The 16509-nt window shown below is 42.6% G+C and overlaps 1 long non-coding RNA gene across 1 annotated transcript; it reads right to left on the reverse strand.

Annotated features, from left to right (window-relative positions):
* Window positions 1–1742: 1742 nt before the first annotated feature.
* Window positions 1743–2621, reverse strand: LOC123154980 (uncharacterized). Its single transcript, XR_006477146.1, has 3 exons — window positions 2336–2621; window positions 2063–2163; window positions 1743–1961 (listed from the first exon to the last, which is right to left on the reverse strand). It is a non-coding gene; the product is annotated as an uncharacterized lncRNA (long non-coding RNA).
* Window positions 2622–16509: the final 13888 nt, after the last annotated feature.

Raw genomic sequence — 16509 nt, forward strand, 5'->3', positions numbered from 1 at the left:
TATTAATAGTGGCATTGGAAGGCAACACCACTCCTAACATTGGTGTTGATGGCATGCTACTTGTCCAACGTCACTAGTAATATTCATCACTTGTGACATGTCATGTTGACGCCACACCACCAATATGATTATTAGCTATAAAATAAAAGTTGTACATCAACACTTTTCCAGAGAAATGACAGCATAATTCAGTTTACTAACAAACATAAAATAAGTTTGACAAGATAAAATAGTGGCAAATAACAACATTTAAGTTCAACAAAGTAATAATTAACATAGTTTAACAAAGTATTAAATAGAGGCAAGTATCACACATGTTCAACGAAGTTCAACTAGATTGGTGGTAATAACATAATACATGTAGGTGCCATGCATGCCTACTAACTAGACTCTTCAGAGAGCGAAGTCACGGTCGTAGTCTGAAGTAAGTGAATCAGAGCTGCCAACATGCCTGTAGTAGACCATGATCTCGTCACAATCATACTCGAGGAAGAGTGTGGCCCTTTCCCCAACTTCCACTCCATAAGCATGTGCACGACTCTCCAATTAGGGTACCCGAGAGAGGTGCGGTGGGGCTCGTTGGTGACAAAACAAATGAAGTCCTGGACCGTCAGCATCTTCATGATGGTGCACTGGAATGTGATGGTGGCATCAAACGAAATGTGAAACCTTTCTAAAAGTCACGTCTTGCTCCGCAAGGGACGACCTAAGCAAAATTAAAGAAAGTAGTGGTTAGACAATTTTGGGCACAACCATATGAAACTCAATCAGAACATATTGAACTAAATGACCAACAAAGAACACATAGATATAATTCAACATAAAACACATATAACTAGCTAGATTCATTAGATATTTTACACATTCTAGTAATTAAGCAGTTCTACAAATCATGCACATAGTTCAAAACTTCAAATATACTAGCTAAGTGTCCGTGCGTTGCCACGGATTAACAAATATATATATACAAAGAGAAAATTCATGTGACATGAGAGTCAAAGGTCATTTCTATGGGATGATATCTCATGGTCATGATCTAGTGGATACATACATCTCGTCATTGTCTTTCTTCCACACTCCATGTCTGAGCTACCACGCGACATTCGACTTCCTTCTCCCACCATGCATGCTTTTATCTCCTATTTCTCCTACCTTTACCTTACACGACAGTACCAAGTTTCTTGTCCAACTATCATAATCTTCTCCGGTAGGGCACCCCCTTAGATTATTACTGACTTGTACATGTTGCAAATAAGATCAACGAAAATGGATACTAAATTTCTGATGAGAAATGAGAATTCAGGGCAATATCTTCCCAAGACAATAATAATTCCAAGACAATCTTTTTATACCTTCTGTCAACATTGGGACACACATTCCACACAATAAGCATGCAAAGATGTTGATACTTGATTAATTGTCATTATATGTCTACAGTAAAGATAACTTTACTCAAAACCGCCTATCTTAGCCAAATCAACAAATCTCTCTCATTAATGCATTTTTCTTTAGAAAACAAATAATAGATTCTTGCCTATCTTAGCCAAATCAACGGATCTCTTTCATTAATGCAATTTGCTTTAGCAAACAAATAATAGATTCTTTCCTACCTTAGCCAAATCAACGGATCTCTCCCATTAATGCAATTTGCTTTAGCAAACAAATAATAGATTCTTTCCTACCTTAGCCAAATCAATGGATCTCTCCCCGGTTCGCTGAGCGCGTTTCGGTGGGTGGGCGTGGGGGTGGGGGTAATTTGATGGAAATAAACCGGTTGAAAATAAACCGGTTGAAAATAAACGGATCCTGTCTCACTCTTCACTTTCTTTACAATAAACTTCAGAATAGCAATCTTGGCGAGTGATCTCGACGGGGTTCAATCGGCGTGGCGCACCGCTGATTCTTCCAGGAGTGGGTGCTGAGAGGAAGGATCCCAAACCTCCATTGTCAATCGGCCAGAGCTGCATCGTCCTTTGGATCAGAGCGTGGACGGGATCAAGACGGTAGGGTTTGAGGAATTTGTAGGACATGAGGGTTTATGGTTGGCAGCACGAGAACTCACCCATATCTTGGCAGACGGCAGGCCCGAGGTGCGGTCGTGTTCATGCTTCGGGAGCTGCCACATGCTGTCCTCGCCGCCATCAGCGACACCACCGCCATCGCCTGTTGCCACCACTTCAGCGCCACGAGCATGGGACCGAGGGACGAAGGGAAGGGAAGGAAGTGAATTGACGTACCTATGTTTGGTATATATCACACGAGGAATCAAAATTGGATGCACGTGAAAGCATAGAGATGGGAGAGGAGGACAGAGGAAGGGAAGGGCAAGAGGAACCTGAGGATGTGCGATGAAGGAGCGATGCCAAAACATCACAAAGGGGGACCCGTAGCTCGTCACGTAGCGCGGCCGCCTCATTGCCGGCTGCCACCCCGCGCTACCGCCTCCGTGCGCAGGTTCCGTTCGTGGAGCGTGAGGAGCGCATGACCTGCCTTCACCGCGGCCTGGTCCTCCCCACTATCGTGAAGCTCGCCCGCATCGCCGCCCCAATTGCTCAGGATGACGGATGAAGATCCTGCAACAGCGACGTGGGTGAGGGATGCAGCCGACGATGGAGGGATGATTTTCGTGGCTAAACCCTCCCTATCAAAATAACTACTTAAAGAAGGCAAAGATCGATGCATTAGGAAAATTAGGGTTTGGAATTGATTGTCATAAAACAAAATTTTATTAATTGATAACGTGCTATCGGTACATGCCCGTTTATAACGTGTCTAGTTAGGAAACTTTGGAAAAGTTAGGAAAGTTTTTATTGTGAGGGTAAAAAAATCAATGTGAGGAGATATGGTGGTGGGATATGAGACGAAAATAAACCGGACGAAAATAAACCAGACGAAATATAACCAGACGAAAATAAACCGTGGACGCAATCCTACCAACTGCTCCATTAGGAGTAGAGATAAAACATGCATAAATTAAACAGTTCATACACTAGCGCTACCCATATAACTAGCTAGGCCGAGAGTCACCCTCTCAAGTCGTGGAGCCTAGTAGTCCTCAGCCTCCACACCGGAGGGGTCAGCCTCGTGGTCGTCCCTAGTGGACCTATGCGTCCTTGCTCATCTCCCCTCATAAAGTCATCCCAACCTATGGGATCCTCCTTTGCCTTCGTCCTGACTTCAAACTGAAACAACATCATCTTCTTGATCTCCACGAGTTGAGAATCTATCCCGAGATACCTCATCATGGGGTCGAAGAACTGCATCTCGGCCTGGAGGTTCTCCTTCTCCTCAGGCTTGGTTGCACATACTTACGTTCCTCAAGGAAATTCACACGTGCCCCATCCTTGAAGAGCTCAATGGCCTTGGCAACGTAGGCGCGCGCCACTAGCTCCGGGGTATCCCACTGGACCACATTGTCCTTTGTAATGGTCACATACCACGTATTCCCCTTCTATCGCACACCATGAAATTTCGTTGATGTCTGTGATGGTGCCAATACCTAGCAATTTAGTAAAAGATTGAACCATATAATTACCAAAAAAATCACCATGAGCTTGCCTACAAATTGGACATATTGACGACACAAGTATCTGCAAAACCTACAATCCACAATGTACAACTAAAAATCCGACAACAAAATCTACAACTACACTACAATAAAGTTCTACAACTATACTAAAATCAATAACTACGCTACACGAAAATTCTACACTACACTAACACTCCATAATCTACAAATAAAAAATGACAACAAAACTTGTACAACTACACTAAAAATATAATCTACAACTATAAAATTCTAAATTAAAATAGCAACTACACAACCCTAAAATCTACAACTACGCTACACTAAATTCTAAACTAAAATCTGAAACAATACTACACTAAATTCTAAACTAAAAGTACAACTGCACTACACTATACTAAAACTTACATCTACATTAGACTAGATTCTAAACTAAAATTACAACAATACTACACTAAAATCTGCAACTAAAAGAAATAGGGCCGGACCGTTGGCGATGGCTCACCGGAGCGTGTATTGGGGTTGGAGCGGCAACACTACTAGGGAAAACCTTATACACAGAATCTTACCAGTAGCGCGTGTCAAAAAGAAGCGCTACTACTACTTACCACTAGTGCATGGCGAACAAACGCGCTGCAGCTAAGTTTATAGCAGTAGCGCGTCTGAGGAAAGAAGCGCTACAATTACAATCCCCCTACTGTTATCGTCAGGCTACCAATAGTAGTAGCAAGCTTAGGAAAAGCGTGTTGCTGCTAAAGTTGTTGTAGCAGCGTGTTTTACGCAGAAAGCGCTACTGCTAATAAAAGAAAAATAAAATAAAAAACATATAGAAAAGTAAATGAAAATGAAAGAAATAGAAAAAGGGGAAGGAAAATAGAAAATGTGAAGAAAAATAAATGAAAAAGAAAAATAAAGAAGAAAGATGTAGCAACAGCGTGCTTTCAGGACAAGCGCTATAGCTAACTTAGCAGTAGCGCGTTTAGGCGGCCAGCGCTATAGCTAAGTTAGCTATAGCTAATGTAGCAGTAGCGCTTTTTCTGGAACGCGCTACTGCTATTTTTGACTTAACCACGCGGTTCTTCGCCAAGGCCACTTCCCCCAAATCCAATTTGTCTGTTGTCGCCGCCGTCGTCGCCCTGCATCGCTGTCGGCCGCCGCGCGCTCTCCCGTCGCCCTCTGCACGCCCTCGACGCCGCCCTCCGCCACGCGCCTGAGCCCCGACCCGACCTTGACGCCGCCTGCCCCTTCCTCAGCCGCTCCCTGACTCCGCCGGTGCCCCAGGTGAGCACGCCTACACCTCCTCCTCCTCCTCCCCTACCTCTGCCTAGCTAGGGTTCCTAGGGTTCATCAAATTAGATGCTAATTAGGGCAGTAGATGTAGATGCTTAATTGTAAATTAGATGTTAATTCAGGCAGTAGTTGTAGATGCTTAATTAGTTTTTAGGACAGATTCCTAGGGTTCATCGATGGGTGCTTAAGTAGTTGTAGATGCTTAAGTACCTAGGTAGGGTTCATCTAATAGGGCATTAGTTGTAGATGCTTAATTAGTTTTTTACTGTTTTTTAGTAAGTGTTTAATAAAATTAGTAAGAAAATTAATAGAACTAGTTGAACTAGTTTATTTTTAGTAAGAACTAGTTTATTTTTATTTATAGTAAGAGTTTAGTCGAATTAATAGAACTAGTTTGTTTTTAGTAAGAAAATTTAGGTATATGGGATTTGATGATCTAATTAAAATTTTACTACAGAACTAGTTTATTTTTAGTAAGAAAATTAATAGAACTAGTTTATTTTTAGGTGTATTTAACAGTATTCTAGGTTGATTCGTTTTGAAGTGGACATGTCATATTTTGAACATGTCACATTTGTTGTTATTTTTTTAGTTAAAGCAATTATTGCCGCATCAACGTCGACGATGCCTATCCCGCATCCTCGTTGTCGACTCGGTAAAGGACACCTGCTTGATCCGAGGGGACATGTCAGGGACTGGGCTCCTCCGGGCTGGTACTGGGAGGTGCTACCTTCCGGAGGGCGTAGCTTGGTGAGGAGCCAGCCCGTCATTGACCCGAACCTTCTTTGGTGGCGGTCGCGTGGGCTAGTGACAGTGCGAAGGCTTGAGGACCCCGCGGAGGTGGTACGTCACCATGTCAGCGAGGAGGACGAGCACGTCCGTCGCTAAATGGTTGCGTTGGAGGGCAGGTTCTCCAATACCTGACAGGTTCTTCAGGGATCTCACTGGAGCTATGATCCTGTGATGGTTCCTTCTCTTTGAGTGTCCACCGCCCGCACCGATACCCATCGTTCGCTAGGGTTTTAGATGTATTAGTGATGTTATATGTATGGTACTATTCGGGATGTATTAGTGATAATATTCGCCGATGTACGGACGCAAGAGATGATTTAGTTTTGCTTATTGAATGCATGCAAATTTGAATACTTATTTATTTTACGATTTGGTTTTGCTTATTGAATGCTCAAATTGGAGAAGCACTTCTATTTTGAATGCTCACATTGGACCCCACTATGCAAGGCATTTGCATTTTATTAGCCGATAACTTATAGGGTTTTCGTTTTTGCAGAAATCAAGGATCCCCTCCATCACCCCCGCCGTCGTCCCCATCACCGACCACCTCCGACCTCGAGGTGAGACCAGCCAAATCCATGTCAATATGAGTCCTATAAGATATTTTGAAATGTTTTTGTTCATATTTTCAACCATGGAAATGCAATAACCATGAAGTTTGAATGCTCATATTATGTAGATAAAAACATGTATATCTTGTGTTGCTCAAATAGGATATGTGCTTGCCCAAGTGGTCGGTCATGTTTGCAGGTTACACCTCCGAGTGGCCTATATTTTGCCGGAGTGTTTATTAATTTCCGTTTCGGCAAATTTCAAGCGCTCGATATGTCCTTTTTTAGCAAAGGTCTTTTTTCGTGAATTTTGGCATGACTTGTGCTAGAATATGTAGGAAATATCGTGGGGGTCGAATATATACACCACTTGAGCTGAGAGTTTTCAAGAGAAGACTCGGCAGACCGACAGTCAACCTGTGATGAATAATAATGATCTAATTTAGTTTTTGTAGTACATATATTTAATTGTACAAGTTTAATCTTTGAATTATGAACATAGAAAATGTCGACATCGGACGACGAAAGTCTCCCGGAGGAGTGCGACTGGTGCAATGACGACCGAGGTCTGTGCGACATGCCTCACCTGGAAGAAGATCGGCACTTCGGCATTAAGCTCCATGAGACCTTCGATGTTGCAATGGTACTGATACGTCTCCGTCGTATCTATAATTTTTTATTGTTCCATGCCAATATTCTACAACTTTTACATACTTTTGCCAACTTTTTATACTATTTTTGGGACTAACATATTGATCCAGTGTCTAGTGCCAGTTCATGTTTGTTGCATGTTTTTTGTTTCACAGAAGATCCATATCAAACGGAGTCCAAACGGGATAAAAACGTACAGAGATTTTTTTTGGAATATATGTGAATTTTGGGAAGTGGAATCAACGCGAGACGATGCCCGAGGGGCCCACAAGGGTGAGGGGCGCGCCCTGGGCCCTCGTGGCCACTCCGTAAGGCGGTTGGTGCCCTTCTTTCGTCGCAAGAAAGCCAATATCCGGATAAAAATCGTGTCAAAATTTCAGCCTAATCGGAGTTATGGATCTCCGGGAATTTAAGAAACGGTGAAAGGGCAGAATCAGGGAGCGCAGAAACAGAAGGAAACAGAGAGAGAGGGATCCAATCTCGAAGGGGCTCTCTCCCCTCCGCTGCCATGGAGGCCATGGACCAGAGGGGGACCCTTCTCCCATCTAGGGGGAAGGTCAAGGAAGAAGAAGAAGGGGGGCTCTCTCCCCCTCTCTCCCGGTGGAGCCGGAACACCGCCGGGGCCATCATGGCGACAACGATCTACACCAACAACTTCACCGCCATCATCACCAACTCTTTCCCCCTCTATGTAGCGGTGTAACCCCTCTTTTACCCGCTGTAGTCTCTACTTAAACATGGTGCTCAACGCCATATATTATTTCCCAATGATGTATGGCTATCTTATGATGTTTGAGTAGATCCGTTTTGTCCTATGGGTTAATTGATGATCGTGATTGGTTTAAGTTGCATGTTTTATTATTGGTGCTGTCCTATGGTGCTCTCTCTGTCAAGCAAGCGTGAGGGATCACTGCTGTAGGGTTTGCAATATGTTCATGATTTGCTTATGGTGGGTGGCGTGAGTGACAGAAGCATAGACCCGTTGTTTGCGTATGGGAGTAAAGAGGACTTGATGCCTTATAATGCTATGGTTGGGTTTACCTTAATGATCTTTAGTAGACGCGGATGCTTACTAGAGTTCCAATCATAAGTGCATATGATCCAAGAAGATAAAGTATGTTAGCTTATGCCTCTCCCTCAAATAAAATTGCAATAATGATTACCGGTCTAGTTGTCGATTGTCTAGGGACAAATAACTTTCTCGTGACAAAAAGCTCTCTACTGAAACTAACTTAGTTGTGTCTTTATCTAAACAGCCCTTAGCTTTCATTTACATGCTCTTTATTATCTTGCAAACCTATCCAACAACACCTACAAAGTACTTCTAGTTTCATGCTTGTTCTAGGTAGAGCGAACCTTAAGCGTGCGTAGAGTTGTATCGGTGGTTGATAGAACTTGAGGGAATATTTGTTCTACCTTTAGCTCTTCGTTGGGTTCGACACTCTTACTTATCGAAAGAGGCTACAATTGATCCCCTATACCCGTGGATTGTCAAGACCTTTTTCTGGCGCCGTTGCCGGGGAGCAATAGCGTGGGGTGAATATTCTCGTGCGTGCTTGTTTGCTTTATCACTAAGTAATTTTTATTTTCTATTCTAAGTTGTTCTCTATCTTTAGTTATGGATATGGAACACGAAATACCAAAAAAACTAGGTTTACTTGTTACTCATGGAGATGGGGAACCTCCTAAAACCTTCGATGCTCATTATGTGAAAGACATTATGCACTACTTTAATAATCGTGAGAAAACCCCATTCAATTATGTAATGGGAGACACGTTGGATCAACGTGAATACTTTAGGGATTATCGCTTGACTCAAAACGGGAAACTATTATGGGATCAAATTCATATGTTGCATTGGTATGCTCGGCAACTATGCTTGAGATATGATTATACTTGTTGCTCTAGGATGAAGGCTCCACACCTTCCCTTTTCATGCAAATTTAATGATAGTGAAACCTTAGCTTCTTATGCTAATTGTATATATGATTACTATGATGTGGAACGAATAGAAGAATTTGTTGCTTTTAAGGGTGCTTGTGAACTTGAATCTTTGTTTAAAGAGTTTGAAGGTTTTGATGATTCAGTTTATAGACCTAAAAATTCAGCTATCCTTAAATATTGCTATGAGAATTATAAATACAATTATGATATTGATGAATTTATTGAGAAAGTCTCCGCTGTCCGAGAAGAGACTAATATTTTGCAGGAGTCTATGGAAGAAGAAATTGATGAAACTGTGAGCTCATTGGATGAAAAAGATGATGAGGAGAGTGAAGAACAAAAGGAGGAAGATCGGATTAGCTACCCGTGCCCACCTTCTAATGAGAGTAACTCTCCAACTCATACATTATTTAATGTCCCTTAGTTCTTTCCGAAGTATGAATTCCATGATAATTGCTATGAACCCGTTGATTCGTTTGAAATATCCCTTTTTGACGAACTTGATGCTTGCTATTCTTGTGGCCAAGATGCTGCTACCTCTTGAGCACTGCGTTGGTTTTCCCTTGAAGAGGAAAGGGTGATGCAGCAAAGTAGCGTAAGTATTTCCCTCAGTTTTTTAGAACCAAGGTATCAATCCAGTACGAGACTACACACAAGTCCCTCGTACCTACACAAACAAATAAGAACCTTGCAACCAACGTGATAAAGGGGTTGTCAATCCCTTCACGGTCACTTACGAGAATGAGATCTAATAGAGATAACAATAATAAGATAAATATTTTTGGTATTTTTATGATATAGATTGAAAGTAAAGATTGCAAAATAAAATAGATTGGAAACTTATATGATAAAAGGTAGACCCGGGGGCCATAGGTTTCACTAGTGGCTTCTCTCAAGATAGCATAAGTATTACGGTGGGTGAACAAATTACTGTCGAGCAATTGATAGAAAAGCGAATAATTATGAGAATATCTAGGAATGATCATGTATATAGGCATCACGTCCGCGACAAGTAGACCGAAATGATTCTGCATCTACTACTATTATTCCACACATCGACCGCTATCCAGCATGCATCTAGAGTATTAAGTTCATAAGAACAGAGTAACGCATTAGGCAAGATGACATGATGTAGAGGGATAAACTCAAGCAATATGATATAAACCCCATCTTTTTATCCTCGATGGCACCAATACAATACGTGTCTTGCTGCCCCTGCTGTCACTGAGAAAGGACACCGCAAGATTGAACCCAAAGCTAAGCACTTCTCCCATTGCAAGAAACATCAATCTAGTAGGCCAAACCAAACTAATAATTCGAAGAGACTTGCAAAGATAACCAATCATACATAAAATATTTCAGAGAAGAATCAAATATTTTCCATAGATAAACTTGATCATAAACCCACAATTCATCGGTTCTCGACAAACACACCGCAAAAAGAGTTACATCAAATAGATTTCCAAGAAGATCGAGGATAACATTGTATTGAGATCCAAAGAGAGAGAAGAAGCCATCTAGCTAATAACTATGGACCCAAAGGTCTATGGTAAACTACTCACGGGTCATCGGAGAGGCTATGGTGTTGATGTAGAAGCCCTCCATGATCGATTCCCCCTTCGCCGGAGCTCCGAAAAAGGCCCCAAGATGGGATCTCTTGGGTGCAGAAGTTTGCGGCGGTGGAAATAGGGTTTCGTGCCTCCCTACCTCGTGGCCTCCTCGTTGATTTCCTAACGTCTACTCCAAGTCCCCTGGATCACGTTTGTTCCAAAAATAACTCTCCCGAAGGTTTCATTCCGTTTGGATTCCGTTTGATATTCCTTTTCTGTGAAACACTGAAATAGGCAAAAAAACAGCAATTTGCACTGGGCCTTGGGTTAGTAGGTTAGTCCCAAAAATAATATAAAACTATATAAATAAGCCCATTAACATTCAAAACAAATAATATAATAGCATGGAACAATAAAAAATTATATATACGTTGGAGACATATCAAGCATCCCCAAGCTTAATTCATGCTCGTCCTCGAGTAGGTAAATGATAAAAACAGAATTTTTGATGTGGAATGCTACCTAGCATAATTCTCAATGTAATTTTCTTTATTGTGGCATGAATGTTCAGATCCGAAAGATTCAAGACAAAAGTTTAATATTGACATAAAAATAATAATACTTCAAGCACACTAACTAAGCAATTATGTCTTCTCAAAATAACATGGCCAAAGAAAGTTATGCCTACAAAATCATATAGTCTGGCTATGCTCTATCTTCACCACACAAAATATTTAAATCATGCACAACCCCGATGAAAAGCCAAGCAATTGTTTCATACTTTTGATGTTCTCAAACTTTTTCAATCTTCACGCAATACATGAGCGTGAGCCATGGACATAGCACTATATGTGGAATAGAATGGTGGTTGTGGAGAAGACAAAAAGGAGAAGATAGTCTCACATCAACTAGGCGTATCAACGGGCTATGGAGATGCCCATCAATAGATATCAATGTGAGTGAGTAGGGATTTCCATGCAACGGATGCACTAGAGCTATAAGTGTATGAAAGCTCAACCAAAGAAACTAAGTGAGTGTGCATCCAACTTGCTTGCTCACGAAGACCTAGGGCATTTTGAGGAAGCCCATCATTGGAATATACAAGCCAAGTTCTATAATGTAAAATTCCCACTAGTATATGAAAGTGACAATATAGGAGACTCTCTATCATGAAGATCATGGTGCTACTTTGAAGCACAAGTGTGGTAAAAGGATAGTAACATTGTCCCTTCTCTCTTTTTCTCTCATATTTATTTATTTATTTGGGCCTTTCCTCCTTTTTTATGGCCTCCTTTTTTCTCTCTTTTTTTTCGTCCGGAGTCTCATCTCGACTTGTGGGGGAATCATAGTCTCCATCATCCTTTCCTCACATGGGACAATGCTCTAATAATGATGATCATCACACTTTATTTACTTACAACTCAAAAATTACAACTCAATTCTTAGAACAAAATATGACTCTATGTGAATGCCTCCGGTGGCGTACCGGGATGTGCAATGACTCATGAGAATTATAAAGGTGGCTTTGCCACAAATACGATGTCAACTACATGATCATGCAAAGCAATATGACAATGATGAAGCATGTCATAATAAACGTAACAGTGGAAAGTTGCATGGCAATATATCTCGGAATGGCTATGGAAATGCCACAATAGGTAGGTATGGTGGCTGTTTTGAGGAAGGTATATGGTGGGTTTAAGGTACCGGCGAAAGTTGCGCGGAAGTTGCACCAACTCTCAAGGTGAGAAAGGGCAATGCACGGTACCGAAGAGGCTAGCAATGATGGAAGGGTGAGAGTGCGTATAATCCATGGACTCAACATTAGTCATAAAGAACTCACATACTTATTGGAAAATTTTATTATTTTTCGAAAGAAAGTACTACGCGCATGCTCCTAGGGGTATTGATTGGTAGGAAAAGACCATCGCTCGTCCCCAACCGCCACTCATAAGGAAGACAACCAATAAATAAATCATGCTCCGACTTCATCACATATCGGTTCACCATACGTGCATGCTACGGGAATCACAAACTTTAACACAAGTATTTCTCAAATTCACAACTACTCAGCTAGCATGACTCTAATATCACCATCTTCATATCTCAAAACAATCATCAAGTATCAAACTTCTCATAGTATCCAATGCACTTTTTATGATAGTTTTTATTATGCCCATCTTGGATGCCTATCATATTAGGACTAATTTTATAACCAAAGAAAATTACCATGCTGTTCTAAAAGACTCTCAAAATAATATAAGTGAAGCATGAGATATCAATAATTTCTATAAAATAAAACCACCACCGTGCTCTAAAAATATATAAGTGAAGCACTAGAGCAAAATTATCTAGCTCAAAAGATATAAGTGAAGCACATAGAGTATTCTAATAAATTCCAATTCATGTGTGTGTCTCCCAAAAGGTGTGTACAGAAAGGATGATTGTGGTAAACTAAAAAGCAAAGACTCAAATCATACAAGACACTCCAAGCAAAACACATATCATGTGGTGAATAAAATATAGCTCCAAGTAAAGTTACCGATAGAAGTAGACGAAAAGAGTGGATGCCTTCCGGGGCATCCCCAAGATTTGGCTTTTAGGTGTCCTTAGATTATCTTGGGGGTGCCATGGCCATCCCCGAGCTTAGGCTCTTGCCACTCCTTGTTCCATAATCCATCAAATCTTTACCCAAAACTTGAAAACTTCACAACACAAAATTTAAAGTAGAAAATCTCATGAGCTCCGTTAACGAAAGAAAACAAAAGACCACTTCAAGGTCATGTAATGAACTCATTCTTTATTTATATTGGTGTTAAACCTACTGTATTCCAACTTCTCTATGGTTTATAAACTATTTCACTACCCATAGATTCATCAAAATAAGCAAACAACACACGAAAAATAGAATCTGTCAAAAAACAGAACAGTCTATAGTAATCTGTAGGTTTCAAATACTTATGTAACCCCAAAAATTCTGAAATAAATTGCTGGACATGAGGAATTTATCTATTAATCATCTGCAAAAAATAATCAACCTAATCGCACTCTCCAGTAAAAAATGGTAGCAAATCTCGTGAGTGCCAAAGTTTCTGTTTTTTACAGCAAGATCACTAAAACTTCCCCCAAGTCTTCCCAAAGGTTCTACTTGGCACAAACACTAATTAAAAGCATAAACCACATCTAAACAGAGGCTAGATGAATTATTTATTACTAAACAGAACCAAAAATCAAGGAACAAAAATAAAATTGGGTTGCCTCCCAACAAGCACTATCGTTTAACGCCCCTAGCTAGGCATAAAAGCAAGAATAGATCTAGGTATTATCATCTTTGGTATGCAATCCATAAGTGGCTCTCATAATAGATTCATAAGGTAATTTAATTTTCCTTCTAGGAAAGTGTTCCATGCCCTTCCTTAAAGGAAATTGGAATCTAATATTCCCTTCTTTCATATCAATAATTGCACCAATCGTTCTAAGGAAAGGTGTAGCAAGAATAATAGGATATGAAGGATTGCAATCAATATCAAGAACAATGAAATCTACGGTCACATAATTCCTATTTGCAACAATAAGGACATCATTAATCCTTCCCATAGGTTTCTTAATAGTGGAATCCGCAAGATGCAAATGGACAGAACAATCATCAAATTCACGGAAACATAACACATCACACAAAGTTTTTGGAATCGTGGAAATACTAGCACCCAAATCACATAAAGCATAACATTCATGATCTTTAATTTTAATTTTAGTAGTAGGTTCCCACTCATCATGAAGTTTTCTAGGAACAGAAACTTCTAATTCAAGCTTTTCTTCATAAGATTGCATTAAAGCATCAACGATATGTTTGGTAAAAGCTTTATTTTGATTATAAGCATGCGGAGAATTTAGCACAGATTGTGTTGGGAATATAGCTACTAGGTAAGACCCGCCCAGGAGAGGCCGGGTCAACCCCAACGACGGGTTACAAAAGAAGCCCAATAGTATTTAAGGCTATAGTTTATTAAGACTTGTAGAAGGCTTAAGCCAGAGGCGGCTTAAGGCCCAATATTGTAAACCGCCGTAGAAAGACTTGTAAAGAAAGGCATACAAAGAAGTCACCGAGCCGGACACGTTTTATGAACCGGCCGGGACTCTGTAGGCCGCCAGGCGTCAACCCGTGTATATAAGGGGACGACCCGGTGGCATCTTAGGGCAAGAAACAAGAGATCGATAACCAAGCCGGCGGATTAGCCTCTTGGTGATCGAAACCCCAGCAATTCCAACACAACTAGACGTAGGCTTTTACCTTCATCGTAAGGGGCCGAACTAGTATAAAACCTCTCGTGTCCTTTGTCCCGATTAACCCCTTTAAGCTTCCTAGTTGTGATGGCCCTACGACTAAGTCCTTTTGCTAGGACATCTGTCGTGACAATTCCACGACAGTTGGCGCCCACCGTGGGGCCAGCGCACGATGGATTTGAGTTCTTGAGGGGCAACTTCGAAGGGCTCAAGGGATATGTTGTGGGACGGATGACCAAGAGTCGTCGTGGCAAGCTCTACATCGATGATGAAGGCTGGGGCCCCAAGGCCGGCTCAATTGAGTATGGGTACCGGGTCCCCTTCGACGGAATTCATGTCTTCATCGGCCGGATCGGCGAATCGGGCCCTGAGCCGGATGTCTGCACCAACATCATCGAGACGGCTCTGCGCGCGAGACCCGCCCGGGCCCGACCCGCTGTAACGCGTGCCTTTATTGGGTTGCACCCATTGAGGTGAATACTCGGAAGGATCAGTGGATGGCGGTGAGACGACCATCTGTTCTGACGCCACGTCATCAACAGGCATGACAGATTCTTTGTAACAGCTGCAGGATGGCATGCTTGGGGGCTGTTCCGATGGCAGCAGTATTCCGGACCCCTTTGAGCCACCGAATCGAGTCGGAGTCTTTGTGGCCGACACTCAGCCCTGGCAGAACTCCACGGCTGCAGCCGCAACAACCACCGGGTCGGCAGCGGCCGGGTCAGGAGACCCCACGCGCCCTCCGGCTCAGATGCTAATGAACCTCATGGATAAACTGACGGCTCTATTGACTGCCGTGGTGGAGCCGGCGGATAAAGCTCAGCATGACGCGAAGGTGGCACGGGTACGCGAAGAGATGGCACATGCCAAGGAAAATTTAGCAGCAGAAGAGGTCAGGATGGCCGCGTAACGGGCGGCTTTGGACGCTCATGCTCAGCAACTTCAAGCAAAGACTTTCCGGCTCTTGGTGGATCTGAACGCGTCAAACGAGGTCATGAGGAGAAGGCATTAGAAAACTCAGCCGTGTCTACCTCTGACGCTTGATCCTAGGAACCTTTTCCACACACCCGGGGCCAGTCCAAGTAACCCGCCGGAGGCAAATCGGATCACGACACCCGGAGCGCCGGTTCAGCCGCGGGCCATGGAGCCGCCTCTTATGAATACCGCTCCGCCTCATTATACACCAATACCACCGGGTCACTTTTCCAATCCTTTGGAGAATCTCATTGCTGCGTCGGCTCGTTTGGCGGCTCTCCTGATGGAAGGCGACTCTCCGACAGCAATCGAAACACGAAGGGTGTGAGAACTTCTTCAGACGGCTCTGGCACAGCAGGATGCGTACTCTTACAGTCGAGACATAATCCACTCAACCCCTCGCCCAAGCCAGAGCCCAAGCTACAACAGGCATATGAACTCAGCCGAAATGTCAAGCAATGCTCAACGCCGTAACCAACTGCGCAGGCACGAGCTGACACAGGGTGGAGCCCTTAACTTGGCGGATCAGGAGAGGATCCATCAAGAGGCTGAACGGGCGGTTCAACTGGCAGCTGAGCAGGCAGCTCATCAGGCTTTTCCGGCTTATCCGACAATCTCTGTTGAGGCAGGAGTAGCCGCAAGAACAGGAGGTGTCCCTTGCCCGGTGCCGGCTATACGTAATGAGCGCTTGCCAAAAGACTTCAAGGGGCCTCGTAAGGTGCCTAATTACACGGCCAACTTGCAGCATGGGGCCTGGATTGAGAGTTATGAGATGGAGATGGAGCTGTTGGAAGTCAGCGATGCAGGAATGGCTAAGTATTTCACTATGATGTTGGATGGAACGGCTCGCACTTGGTTGAAAGGATTGCCCCCCAATTCCATCAGCTCATGTGCGGAATTAAAAGCCCGGTTCATTTAGAACTTCAAGGACACATGCAAACAACCT

This window comes from Triticum aestivum, chromosome 7A (assembly GCF_018294505.1).
Source record: "Triticum aestivum cultivar Chinese Spring chromosome 7A, IWGSC CS RefSeq v2.1, whole genome shotgun sequence".
Lineage (NCBI taxonomy): Eukaryota > Viridiplantae > Streptophyta > Magnoliopsida > Poales > Poaceae > Triticum > Triticum aestivum.